Source organism: Fundulus heteroclitus, chromosome 5, assembly GCF_011125445.2.
Source record: "Fundulus heteroclitus isolate FHET01 chromosome 5, MU-UCD_Fhet_4.1, whole genome shotgun sequence".
Taxonomy (NCBI): Eukaryota; Metazoa; Chordata; class Actinopteri; order Cyprinodontiformes; family Fundulidae; genus Fundulus; species Fundulus heteroclitus.
In genome coordinates, this window is record NC_046365.1 from 336,393 (window position 1) to 350,849 (window position 14,457).

General features: G+C 39.4%; 1 protein-coding gene across 1 annotated transcript in view; it reads right to left on the reverse strand.

Moving 5' to 3' along the window:
* LOC105918636 (nuclear factor 7, brain) overlaps positions 1-14,145 on the reverse strand; it is a 44,441-nt gene extending 30,296 nt beyond the window's left edge. The window contains exon 1 of the mRNA XM_021311255.2: positions 14,023-14,145. The gene's annotated coding sequence lies outside the window, so the exon portion shown is untranslated. The remainder of the gene's footprint in view (positions 1-14,022) is intronic.
* Positions 14,146-14,457: the final 312 nt, after the last annotated feature.

A 14,457-nucleotide genomic window follows, 5' to 3' on the forward strand; every position in this document is an offset into this window, starting at 1 on the left:
GAGGTTTCCAGCCATATATCTATGAGTGGGTTAAAACATTTAGTTACACTGGCAACGTCTAATGTAACCACAGTTATGGAATATGTGCGTCAAAAAAGAGAAACACGCAAAAAAGGGAGTTGGTGCATCTGGAGGGGGGACACACATTTTCTGGGCAGATCCTATGTGTGATTCAGAAGAAATATTTGCTTTCCAAGCCACCGGACCCTTCAACGGCGTTGAGGAGGTTTCCGAGGAGGCAGGGGCGGTCCTAGCGACCGAGGGGGCTTTCAGCCCAAATAAAAAAAAAAAAAAAAAAGAAATAGATGGAGGATGCAGGAATAATTAGACCATGCCCAGTGGGTGCAGAAACAAGTACAGTTACAAGCCCTGTTATCTCAGAAGAAGGTTAAAAGTTACAGGAAGAAAAAATTAAAATAAAAAAAAACTCTAGCAGACTACATGAGAGAAATGTTGCAGTCTAAAGAAGTGTCCAATGCAAATTTACTGCCAGGAGAATCTTTTTCTCCACAGGATCCACAAACAGTGAGACCAGGAGACTGGGTGTTCGTCAAAGTCATCAGAAGGAAAAACTGGACAAGCCCAAGGTGGGAAGGACCATCCCAAGTGCTTCTGACCACGCCAACAGCTGTAATGATCGCTGAAAGACCTTCCTGGATTCACCTCGGCCACTGTAAGTTACAGAGAGTGTTAAATACCTAAAAGGTTGGAACATTGGGGAAGTCCGACTTCAAAGGGATTTGTTTTTTTAGGGCCACTCGTCTCAACGTCGGTGAAGAAATCAACTGATCCCTGTTCTTTAGAGTCCTGGGTAAAATTAACATCTCTGCTAACCTAGCAAAAATGGCTGCCATGAAGATTTGGCTGGGAAATCTCCCAGACCATCACCCAGACAATTTGTGGCAAATGTATGTGACGATGTTGGCTGAAGACAAGAACATGAGTAACTGCTACGTATGCTCAGTGATGCCCAAATCCACCAGACAACCCACACTGTATGCTAAGAGCATGCCGGCAGGAGACGGAACGTGTTTCCTGAGGACTGTCTTCGTACCTGTGTTTGCACCTGGTAATGCGTTTAATGGTACTGCAAAACAGAATGGTTTTGGACATGTTAACTGCTAGCCAAGGTGGCGTATGTGTAATGATTGGAATTTCCTGCTGTACGTATATTTCTGATACAAATGAAACTCATATTATTGAAGCTATGTCTGCTTTAAAGAATCTGCAACAAGCAATGTCCCAGGATGCTGTTCCTCTAAGTGTGGACTTCCTCCCCTGGTTCTTTTCAGGATCGTGGTGGCACCTTTTACTGAAAATAATGACACCAATTTTTATTGTTCTTATTATTCTTTGTGTTTTTACTGCTTGTGTAATCCCATGCCTAAAGTCTATGATTGCTAAGACTATGGGAAATGTAATGTTTCAATATCAAATGCTTTCACAAATCCCTCTTGAAGAAGTACACCCCGTAGTTTAACTTTTCCCATGTTAAATGCTTAACAAAATTACAGTCTCATTAAAAATGCAGAACGCAAGAAATAAGTACTTGAAGTAGGTTACGTTAAGCTCCAATTGTAAATAAAAATGATTAAAAGGAGGGAATGTTAGAAGAAATGTGAATGTAATCATTTTCTTTTTATCTTTTTATTAAGGACTGTTCTACTGTTTTAACTTCACACAGGAGAAACAGATGTTTCTCCTAGACCAAGTCTCTTGCTATATATGTTAATCTTACACCTCTGTGTGTGCCAACCCCATGTTGTAAAACCCCCCTTGCCTTTTGTTTTGTTTCTTACCCCCATGTTGTGAACCCCTGACTCCGCCTGCCACTTCTTTGATGTCTGATAATAAAGGAAAAGGGACAGAGATAACCAGCGCAGATGGAGCAGAGACTGTGATGAAAGCGGCCTCATGTTTCTGGCTCTTCTGCCCTCTGTCTCTTTGAGAAGAGTCTAAAAAACTTGTTTGTGTTGGCTTTCTTTCCAGAATCAAAGAGTTATTAAACTTAACTCTATCAATCTCAAACTAAAATTTCAGAATTGATAATATGATAAGTGTTTTATATCACTGTTTTGGCTAACTGTACTTTGCAGAAATGTTTCATTCAGCCAAAATTCTGAAATATATGTCCCAGTTTCTCAATTAAATTAAAGCCTAGACTTTGTAGTGGCCACTTTAAACTGTCATTGGTGTAAAGTGAAAGTGTCGGGTCTAATTACCTAAAACATCATACAACACAGGGAAAGAAAGGCACAAAGACAATTAGTTTGGTTTGGCTCGCGAGGAGAGTAGGAAGAGACCGTACAGTTACAATCTCCAACCCACTCTGTCGGTCTCAGTGTTCTCCTCGATTTTATTAAGTTTGGGTCGTTTCCCTAGTTACAGGACCGAGGCTGAAGCCATCGACAAAAGCCATCGACAATGCAGACGACTGTCCACTGTGGCTCTGGGCTCTTTCATCAGGAGTGAATGCTGCTTGTCAAGACTTGATGCAATTTAGTGGGTTTCCTTAGGAACCTTTTTGACAAAAAGTTGTGATCTCAACTGCCTTGAGATTGTTGGTTAAACCTTATGAAGATGGTAAGGTGTATTGCTTCACTTCCTGTTTTCTGTTACAGCGGTGTGGAATGTGGTTTGGTGTTCTAGACTCTCAATTTTATCTTGAATCTCTTGAAAGTCCTGCATAAGTCAATAAAGAATTGTGTGAATGAAATTCCTCAGTCATTCTTTCATATGCATTACACTTCCTCTAATACTAACGCTTGTAAAATTTACAGTAATGTCAGCTTTGTTATACAGAGATTAAAACTTCCATTTGCTTTTCCTCCAGATATGGAGTACTGATTAGATTTAAACACAACTGTTGCATTCAGATCACTTGCACATGTTCTAGTTTATCACAAAAAAATCCATGTGATATCTGATGTTGCGTTGTAATTGGAATTTATGTTTTTTCTGACTCATACCACATACCCATAATATTTAAAATTTGAAAGTTTGAAAACCTGTGAGATTACTCAGTGAGTGAGTAGGCCAACAACAAAAATGTGTTTAGTTTCCTCATTTGAGTTGTCAAGTTACCACAGGCTTTGGTGTGGTAAGCTTGTCCATATTCCATGTTGTTCACCGAGTAATTTAGACATTACATATATTAGAAAGCACCAGACAACATAAAAGCTCTGAAAATGTATGGTTGATTGTTTTTTTTTTTATTAAAGGCTCACAGACTTATGTGTTAAATGAATGAAATAATGTCAATGTGATTAAATAAAGAAAGGAGAAGCAAGTCTGGGTATGTTCAGTGAAGGCTGTTGAAGAAGGGCCATAAATGATTTGAACAGAACCTGAATGAGGAACAACCTGTTGACCGCACCCTATTGCATCATCAACAGAGACTCTGGTTGGAGGAAACAGTATTGCAACTCACACAATGGTTTCAAAAATACATAAAAAGGAGATGGTTTGGGTGTTCAGTGTTCAGTTATCATCACAGAAGACAAGTCAAAGAAGACCCAAGAAAATAATAAGAAAATTTACTGGCCAAAAAAGGACTACGGAACCCCTTGTTTCTAAGAACCAGGGAGGCAGAGCCCAATGCCCCCTCTCAGTGTCTCTTCCACAATTCGGGGTCAGTAATCCATAGATTCTACTGGAAGTGACGCCATGGCTTTGAACTGGTTGATGAAAACAATCTAATCGTTCCAGCGATGAAAGCCTCGCCCACCAGATGTCAGAGCTGACGCTTAAACAACTTGTCAAGCCAAAGAGATGAACCTCATCTCAGATTGTCAAGACGGAGAGTAAGCAAGCCTTTGTGAGCAGGACATCATCTGGACATCAGAACTTTGCCATTAAGAGGAGGAAAGTTCTCCATTTGATCAACTCCTTTGCCCAGGTAACAGAGTCACCATGGGCTTCCATCTGCAATATGTGTCTGTCTGCTACCCTAAATTCAAAAGCCTATCCTGAACATATTAGTAATCAGCCTTAGCTAGACTGAGGAAGTTAGTTAAATTTTAATTTGTGATTTCTGTATTTGCTGGAAAATGGATGGATGGATGGACGGATGGACGGATGGATGGATGCTTTTACTAATTCCCTGCTAAATCATACTAATTAAAAAAGCATATTTATGTATGGATGGATGGATGTATGGATGGAAATTCTATTAGAGGTTGTGGACATTTGATTTATTGAGTCAGTATTTATTGAGTTCTTTAATGGTTGTGAAACAGACATGGTCCATGGTTCTAAAAATATTTAGGAGGTCTTTAAAGGATGCCTGTGGCAAACTTTAATAAACAACACCCGTATGGACTTTTGAGTCAATAAAACTTAACTGATCTAAGTGCCGTTGCATAAGAGTAGGAGCCACCATAAACTAGGACGGTGGACAGGAAATAGGTGGCCTCAAGCTATTAGGTTGCCTAACTGGTCTACTGAGAAAGGATGTGTCCTTAGGAGGGAGGTGGTTAGTAGAGGCTGACATTTTTTCGGGAATCTTGCGGGTCATGGGATTCCCGTGGGAATCCTGCGGGATGGGAGTCAGCTTAGTAAAGGTCACGTGATTGGGACGGTACAGGATTAAATATCAATGGGAGCAGGAGAAAACCAATAGGAGGTAAAATAAACTAGGATCGATGCCAAAAAAGTAAAAATAAAATAGAAAATAAAAAAATCTAGGATCAATGGCACCATTTTGTAGTTTTTTTCCAAGAAACCTAAACTATAATACAAGTCAAAAGAACTACATGACCCAACAGCCAACAGTGCTTCCGATCTATGTTTTCTGCCCGTGTTCAAAAAACAGCAATGGAGGGAGCAACCGCTGGTAGCCAACTTGACCTGCGAAAATTGGATTTGCAACACAAAGTCAGAAGTAAGGACTTATCTATTAAACTCACAGAGCTGACTGGAAAGTTGCAAATATTAAACTTCACCAGAGTTGAATGTCTTGGTGTTAACTTTCAGTATGCTGCTTGTAAAATGTGTTTCTTGGACTTATTATCCAAGAATGTGTTTAATGCTCGATGAATGTGTTGGTTCTGATAGTAAACCCTAATTAGTTTGTGGATATTTTCTTGCAAATGGACAAATACTAATATGTTTTTATCACATTCAACTTTTTCTTTTACAAAACTGTATTTTTGAACGATTTTCACAACTATCTAAATTGTGAAAGTAGAGATACCGACGACCAATCCCAGTCTTCCGAAAAGGACATCAAAAGGCAAGAGAAAAAGAAAAAAGCAATGCCTTCCTGTTAAAGGAGAGTTTTCTTTCCACTGTCGCTTCATGCTTGCTCAGTATGAGGAATTGCTGCAAAGCCATCAACAATGCAGGAGACTCTCCATGTGGCTCTACACTTCTTCAGGAGGAGTGAATGCTGCTTGTCAAGACTTTGATGCAATCTACTGGGTTCCCTTAGATAGGAAATTATTTTGACCAATCTGTATAATCTGACTGAACTTGACTTTGGAAAGTGCCTTGAGATGACATGTATCATGAATTGGCGCTATATAAATAAAACTTTAATTGAACTGAATTGAACCAAAAAGCCCAAAGTAAAGAAGATGATGAAGGTCTTAGACTACACCCTGCTCTTAGCTTAATGCTCTCCATACCCCAATGGTGTCACCTACTACCTAGGGACCTAGAGGGAGAAGCACTGTTGGTTATCACCTCATTGCACTATAAGCTGTACGATCAGAATTTCAGAAGACAAATGAAAAATCACACTGGAAAAGAATATCAACACGTGGTGACCAAGAAGCGTTACGAAAGCCATCAGCCAGGAGACATCATGATCATCAACGGCACTAAACTCACATACTTGTTGGTCTTGGTCAGCCATATCCCATTCAGAGTTTACTCTAAAGAGGATAATGTGGTGCAGTATCAGGAGCAACTGATGGATCTTTTGGAGGACAGTGCTACATCAGCAAATAAAAAGAGCTGTAGGAAGATAGTGATAAGCATAAGTGGGATTCAAACCAAACACGGCGTAGTTTTCAGCCGCTGTCCATGGTGGGGATGACAGCCCTAGCAAAAAAAAAAAAAAAAAAACATGGGAGAGGTGGTTGCTGCCATTACCCCAGCTCTACACAAGAGTAAGATAAAGATGGATTAACAATGCTGTCCACAATGAATAAAGACACTCAAGTGAAGGTCTCCCATGCAGGAGTAACAACTTTGATGCCAACAAATCTCCCTCACCACAAGCAAAAGGAATCCAAAAGTAAGGAGTCTGAGGAAGATGATCCTGCGTTAGTCACTGAGCATCGAGTGGCAGCAACAGCATCTAAGTGGAGAAAAGGTGCCCGGGCTATGGCCTACAGCACTTGAACTGATAGTAAAGGTAAAGTTACTAAAATCAATTTTCAGCCAGTAGAGTCACCACAATCACATAAAAAGCAAAAACCTCAACCAGTTAAAATTACAGCACTGAATGTCGAAGAACTGTAACAATTTGCCTAAGAGATCAACAGCGCTGCCAGTGAAGATGTCGAACCCCAGCTTCCAAGTGAATCTGAGGAGAACGACCTAAACAGCGACAGCATCACCTCCCTCCCTGCACCTCAAGCATCTGGACACAAAATGCTGAAGATTGGCCATCACAGGGGACAGAAGAAGGAAATAGTCCCAGCATAAATTTGAACAAAGCTTCGTGCGTATGTATATACATCAAGCAGAGCACTATGGTAAAAGCAGTAAGGCTCCACTTGTGAAAGTAAAATCTGTTGGGCTCCTTTTTGCATTAAGACAACTATTCATATTGCCACATTGCTAGACAGGATACAAAAAAAGACCTCTTCCTCAACTGTACTGAGAAATGTACAAATCAGTTAATGAAGTTATTTGCTTCTGTTTGTTCACTTGAACAAATTATTCAACAACTATACAACAGTACATGGAGATGAAAAGGGAAAATTTCAGCACCTGGATCATGCGTAAAAAACAGCGTGAACCCCTGTGTGCTTCAAGTGTTGCAGCTTCTGAGAGCTTCTTTTGCAAAGCAACCATATTTCCCCCATTTCAAAAACAAATAATATTCTCGACTCAACATTACTTATACAATCTATTAAAGCCAGCAAAATGTACAATAAAATGCAGATCCACAAAAACAAAATAAAAACTTCAAAAGTGAAAATCTCAGACTGGGTTAAAGGCCATAAAGGAAAGATGTGTTTTAAGAAGACATTTGTGAATTTGAGGTCTGTCTCACTTGATCTATTCATGCGGGTCAATCTAGAAACAAATGTTTTATAAGAATATAGCAGACAACTGCAATGAACCCAGGAAGGAGGAATTTTGGTTCGGAGTGTGTCACCCAGTAAACTTGTTTTTTTTTACACTTGTTTTATTTCTATTAATGCATTTGTGCTCTTTTATTTTGAAAAAAAAAACACGTTTATTTTGAAAAGAGGAAATGTGATCCTCTCTAATCTTACTTCTGGTTTCACGATCTGCAGCACTTTGAAAATGAATAAGGCAGTGCTTAATTTTATGGGTCGTCTTGTTGATGGAAGCACGAGCTAGAGAGGCTGTGTGGCGGTCAGCTGTAGCGTGTTCATGCTGATATTTCATCTTGGCTGGTTTGTTTTTTGTTTGTTTGCTGATTAAAAAGCGGGATTGGGTCCCTGGATTCTCTCTGGAAGGAGATGGTGAGTCTGTGCCCCAAGCAGAACTAAATATTCATTGAAGAACCCCATTCTTCTCACTCATGTGAACACCCCTCTGGTAACAAAATTAACCAATAAAAGAAAACTTGAAACCACATTTTGACTTGACTGACAACTAAAAAGGACAAACTGAAATACTGAGCTCAATAGTGTCATGATTTGTGTTGAAAGGACCCAGACACAGCACGCACACACAGAGCTGGTTTTGAGAGTTTATTGCAACAGAGGGTAGTGGATGATGAGAGCCAGAGCCAGTTTACCAGACGAAGTTGTAGGGTGCAGGAGCTGGCTGACGGTAACGGACCGGAACAGACGGTGCAGGATCTGGAGACGGACAGGAACTAGACAGGCATGGTGTTCGGATGACTGAAGACGAGCTGGCGACCAGGGGTCCGTTCTTCGTACGTTGCTTAAAACATCCAAGATCAAATGACACATCCAAGATGATTTCATCCGGTTAATCATGATCAGGCTAATTGGGTTCTTCGAACACACCTGTTGTTTATGATTAGTATGGCTGGATTGAGTTATCTGAGACAACTGCGCATTCATGCGTTTGTTTAAAAGGGGAAATGTATCGATAGTAGAAACATTGATCTGCAACACTGCTATTGGCTGTTCAGCAAAGAACGCCCACAGTTTTTCTCCCAAGCAGAACACGAGCTTGGAAGGTTATGCCGAATTTGAGTCATTAATTAAAATTAAAATCTGTTAAAGCCAGGAGAGAGGGCCGGCAAAAAGCAGCAGACAAATTAATGCGTAAATACTGTCCATGGTAGATGTTTCTATCACATTCTACAGTAGAGCCTCCACAGGACCCACTAGAACATGGGGACAAGTAAAAGTGAAATACAAGAATATTCTACAAAATGGTAGCCTTTAATTATTACACTTTATTTTTAAAAGGCACTTGTTATGTCAAGAGATCCAAATTTCAGTGTCATTCCTTAGACACGGGAAGTAAAGGACACGTGCAAACTGGGAATTTTAACAACAAAAAATTCTTTATCCATAAAAAATGAAAATCTTCCTTTTCCAAGTCATCCACAGTTTACACGGTAAAACTGTATTGCTCCGTGGCTAGATAATCCATCCAAAGTTTTTTTTAATACAATATACGGCTCGACTGGAAGCAAACCTTTCAAAGTAAAACTAAACTTCACAGTAAAATGGCCCGAACAACTCTTCTTACTGAATATGATAAAAATAAAAAGCAAAGTATCATAAAAATAACTTAAATATTTTAGATTTATGGCTCTAACATCACGTTTTCCTCTTTAAAAGCCACTGGTAAATGATGTGTTTGTCTGTTTATAACAGCCACCAAGAAAAATCTCTACACTGTCGCGCTGCTCTAAAGGATCCTCTCTATTGCGCAATACGCGATTAATTCGAAAAACTCTGCAAATTATTCTTGCACCTTCCGCAACAGGTTGCTGTCGTAAAAATGGACATGGCTACGGCAGACTTCCCCATCTCCTCCGCCTATACAGCCGTGATCTAATCTTGTTTACATGAAATAAGCCTACTCTGGAGCAGGCTTAAGCTGGCGCACATGTTGCTATGACAACAAGTGCAGGATGTCTTTCGAAGAACCAAACGATCCAAGATCATGCCAAATCGTCAACAATGAAATCCTGCTAACTGAGTTAGCGACGTACGAAGAACGGACCCCTGGTCTATAACTTTTGATTCATCCTAAATTACACGCTCAGTCAGGGGTGACAATCAGAGTAAATGGTATTTTCATCAGAAATCAGCCGTTTACTTGGAGAGAAGGTGCAATATTGAGCTTAAATGTTGTAAATGGAGTTTAAACAGACGTAACTCTCCTCATATCAGGCAGTCTTGGTATGTTGAAACAATCATGGGAGAACAGTTTTGTGTAACTTTCTGTTTTAACCCAATAACTGAACAATAAAGTGTCGACACTCCTCTTTCAAAAGTAAAACATCTCTTCCATAGTCCATTAAAAATGAGACAGAGTTGACTGGATCCGCTCCTCCTGTGTTACTCCCGATCCAGGGGGTACGAATTCCACTACCCCCAGCCCCACCCCAACCCCTGCGCACAAAATGTACATAACATAACATTAACATTAAGGTGACCAGATTTCTAAAATCAAATCTGGGGACATTTCTTGCTCGTGGATAAAAATCAAGACATCTAATCAAGATGAAATTAGGAAACGGGGACAGTAATGGTTTCATTTATTTTTACATGTTTATTAATATTTAAACAATAAAAATCAAGTGTAAAAGACAGGAATGTGCCTCTCTAGACCTTTAGTGCATCCTAAGATTAATAAAATCAATAAATAGTGTTATTAATAGAAACTAGAACTGTGTCTCTGGGTTGGGGCAAAGTGGTGGGAGTGGGAGTGGAGGGGTCCAGAGTGGTTAGCAAGGTTTTCCAATTTTGTGGGGCTCAAAGAGCTCTGCCACCCCCTAAGGGGAAAGTGACATGAGGAAAAGAAAAATCAGTAAATACAAACATTTAGCCGGTGGCTGTCTGTGGAGACAGAGTCCCCCAAATTTCAAAAAACTGCAACAAATACTCATTCTGTTCACATCTACATACCTCTGAGAAATAGGTTTTTCTGCGTTAACATCAAAAAGTAGTAGTCAAGCCCGCTGGTAAAGGATGATATATGTTTCTTACTGTCAACTGACCACATAAGGGTTCTGTGCATCACAAAGCAGATTAATTTCTCCCATAATGGGCTATAAGCACATAGAGCACATAGTGCATAGAGCCTGTTTGGAACAAGACATTGTCCAATGAATTGTGGTGATGTGAGGTGAAACAAGGGCACAGACTTGGAAAACCCCTTGACATGAATGCAAGTGATTGTGTGTATAGTGCAGCATGAGCATGTATAAACTTACATAAAGTGTGAATAACTACATTATGTGTATGTGTATGGTAGTAGCTGATGTGTGAGTATATTGTTTGCTCCTTTAAGGTGAGTTAACTCCGGTCAGTGAGTCAGCTAACATGAGTTTATCTCTGGTTTCTTCAAGGCGTTCTGTGTCTGAAGAGCCATCAGCCACGGTATCCAGAGGTCTGGATAAAATAAGAGGAGAAGAGGATATATTATGTGCAGAACTGAAATTTTTAAAACACAAGAAAAAAACAACAACAACTAAACCCGCTCTTTATTGTGCCACAGCTAGGGAAGTGCAGTGAAACTCATGTTCAGTGCAGAGACTCAGAAAGAGGTTATATCCTCAGACAATTGGGCTTCTCAGCTCAAACCTGAGTATATCATGTCAGAGCTTTATCACTTGAACTTTATTAATATTCTAAGTAAATATTTCTCCCTTCTCGTCAGTCATTCTTTACATCAATATTCCTATTTTCCTCCACTGTCATTTAATCTCCTTTCTGTCTTCCTATCTTCTTCCTCTCTCCTCTTGTATCAATCTTACATTATTCTAAAACAGAGACATTATATATTTAAAATCACTTCCAAAAACATTAGAATGTACAACATGAAAACTTCCAATTATTATTATTATTATTTCCTCTGATTAAATACAAAAAATGCTAATTACCACAATACTAGGATCTACAAGCAAAAACAACATAATAAATGGACATTAAACAGGTGGTTATCTCTTACTCCATCATTCTCAGATCATGCAGATCTTCATTCAGTTCTCCTGTTACTGACTCCTATTTTTTCATGAGGAACTTTTATAAATCCAAACTGAGCAGAAGAAAAGCTAAACCTAAGCCTGGAAGTCTATGCTCATAAATCACAACCATAAATCAGCAAAACAACGTGTAATAACTCTACTAATAACTAACTATCTGAAAAATAAACTAAAGGTCACCAATCAGTTCTAAAATATCTTTAGACGAACCCTTGTTGATCCCTGGAGAACCGGCAAACCAAATTAGCGCCTTACAAAGAGTTTTCAATTATTCTGTTACATTTTATCTGAGTGTCTTTTACTCATGTGAGCAGCAACTCGTGGTCTTGTCTTACTTTTTATTGATTATTTTTTAACCTGGAAAAAAAACAAACATTTCTCACAGGATTAGCTTGATCCAAATAAAATGAATCGATTAACACACTTACCATAACACAGCAGCTCCCCATCAGTTGCCACCAGTTGACAACGACTTTCCACTTCTTCTTCTTCTGTTTTAGAAGTGGTGCGCTCGTCTTCTTCTTCTTCCTCTTCGTGTTTTAATGACATCTGACATCCAAAAGGATTATTACCGCCATCTAGTGGTGCGCTCTGTTCCTCGTCTTTATATTATCAGCAGCGCAACCAGCTACCGCAACACATTTTCCCCCTCGGTAAAATCGGGGACATTTCCGGGGACAGCTTTAGCCGGGGACAGGTGGTCCAAAACGGGGACAGTCCCCGGAAAACGGGGACGTCTGGTCACCCTAATTAACATTCCATAAAAGTTGAGAGGCGTGGTTATTGTACTTACAGATATCAAAACCCAATAACATGGACAATAACTGGTCCAGCAACAGTTTTAAACTTATTGTGAACAATAATGTGGTGAGCATAAAGTTAGTGTAGCGGCTAAAATCCTCTATTTCAGGCTACTGGTTGTTGTTTCTGAAAGGCGTTGGTTTTACGTGCGCTCGATTAAGATTCGCAAGGCCGATCTTCAGTTTGACTTATTATAAAGTCATTTATTGTTAGCACAAGGTCCATATTCTCAATATTTCATTTAGATCCACAAACATTCCCCTTCAGTCTAAACCAAGCACAGTAGAAAACTGTTGCCTCTTCCCATTAACAACACCTGAACACAATCATGGTTGACCTTAAATAACCCCATCCCCCATCAGACACTCAACTCAAAATGAAATACGCCCCCTGGGGATAAACACAGGAAAGGAAAAATGGCTCCTACAGTTAGCACCACAATTACCTGATTGCAGAATAGCACGTGCACGACTGTGCCCATCATTGCCTAAAGTGCAACCTTAACTTTATTAAACTGTTATGTTGTCTTCATTACAACTCGTCCTGTGTCATGTTGTGATGTAATTCAGACTATTTTGGTCTCACTGATAACATCTAGGGTTGTTGCTGTCTGTAACATGACTGGTTACTTAGCTGTCAACTGCCTGAGATGATATGCTGAAAGGCCATACTTACACCCACACATGAGCTCCTTTTGCCCAGGGAGCACATTTTGAATAACAGAATTCCAAACATGTCTAAGGTAATAAACAAAATAAGCTTGTGTGTAAAAACTAAAACATTTTTCTGAAATGTAGTTCCCTAAGAGGAACTGCTGACACCACCAGTAATTAGCTGTAGCTGCTCTACAGGTAATACCAGTTGATCTGTTGTGAACCACAGCTAAGGCTGTGGGTATGCAGCACACAAGCTGAGTTGTGATCACTTGGAATAAAGAAGCAACACTGATTGTGTGTTGCTCCGATAATATGGCTCAGTACTTTCAGTGACAACAGCTGGTGATACTGTTTAAAGAAACATGTTCACCCAGAACAAACACGCTAGGTTATTCCATGCACCAGTTTTTAACCTTGAACATGTTTTAAAACGTCATAAAGACAAACTATGTAAAGATAAAAAAAACTGAAAAAGAATCTGAAAAAAATAATCTAAAAAGTTGGTTAAAAACTGTGAAATCCTAGCAGTCATCAAAAATTACTTTAGCTCATATGACTTTATGTGGTTTGACAGCACATTTTTACAGTAAAAAATAAAGAATAAATGGGAAACGTCTTTAAAAAAAAAAGTCAATTTAAAAGAAAAGACAACTCGCATCATCCATAGCTACTGGATGTGTATCCGTAATAAAAGTACGTTGCTGTGATAATGTTCCCTCATACTCTGGAATCTGATTTCATTCACCTTTATAAATCATGGCTGATCAGGTCCTATACTTATCTCTCACATCACCTTTTATTATCTTAAGATCCCTGAAGGGGATTTTCAGCTGGAGATATATTTGATCTTTTTTTCTTTTTCATGTGTTGACACAAACAACTCAACATTAAAGAAAACAAACAGATCTGAAAAAAATGTTTTTATGAACCCCTGTCGTTATCTGCACTTCTACACCTTAACTTTTACCTTATAAAGGATTTGAGAGCAAAGTAATATGTCCAGCAACATCACACACTGCAGTCAGCTAGTAACCATTCAGTCTGTAAGGACCAAACATATTTGTGGATCTGTCACTAGAGAGAGTTCGATATGTATAAATACTGTATATTTACACTCTGTTTAGTTGTTGCCATTAAGGGCTTTAACACATTAACAATGCGAAGGTCAGTTCAGGTGACCAAGATAACTCTAGCATGTTTCTGTGTCCATTAATGTCTTACCTTTTACTGAAGACTGAAAATGTAACGTGTAGGAGATTATTTCTGTTGTTCAGTGGCTGTGAATGATGAAGCTTGAATTCAAATTGTGGTAAATGACAACTTCACATTTCTGTTTCTCCCGGTGTTTTTTGTCCTTGTGTTGTTCTTCTCCTTCTTCCTCATTCAGCATGCTTTTAACCACTCCCCTCTTACCCTTTACCTGGTGAATGTATCCAACCCAACCTGCTTGACAGGTGTCACTCCACACTGCAGGTATGCCTTCTTCCAAACATCCTTGTGTCTGAAGCATCTCTGCTCTCTGCATACCAGCACTTGGGCGGAACACACACATGGTTTGTTGCTCTTAGAGTCATAGTAAGGTGGGAACACACTACACAACATGTAGTCGTCAAAGGTTTTAAAAAGATTATGAGTTTACCCTAGAACACAGGTTTC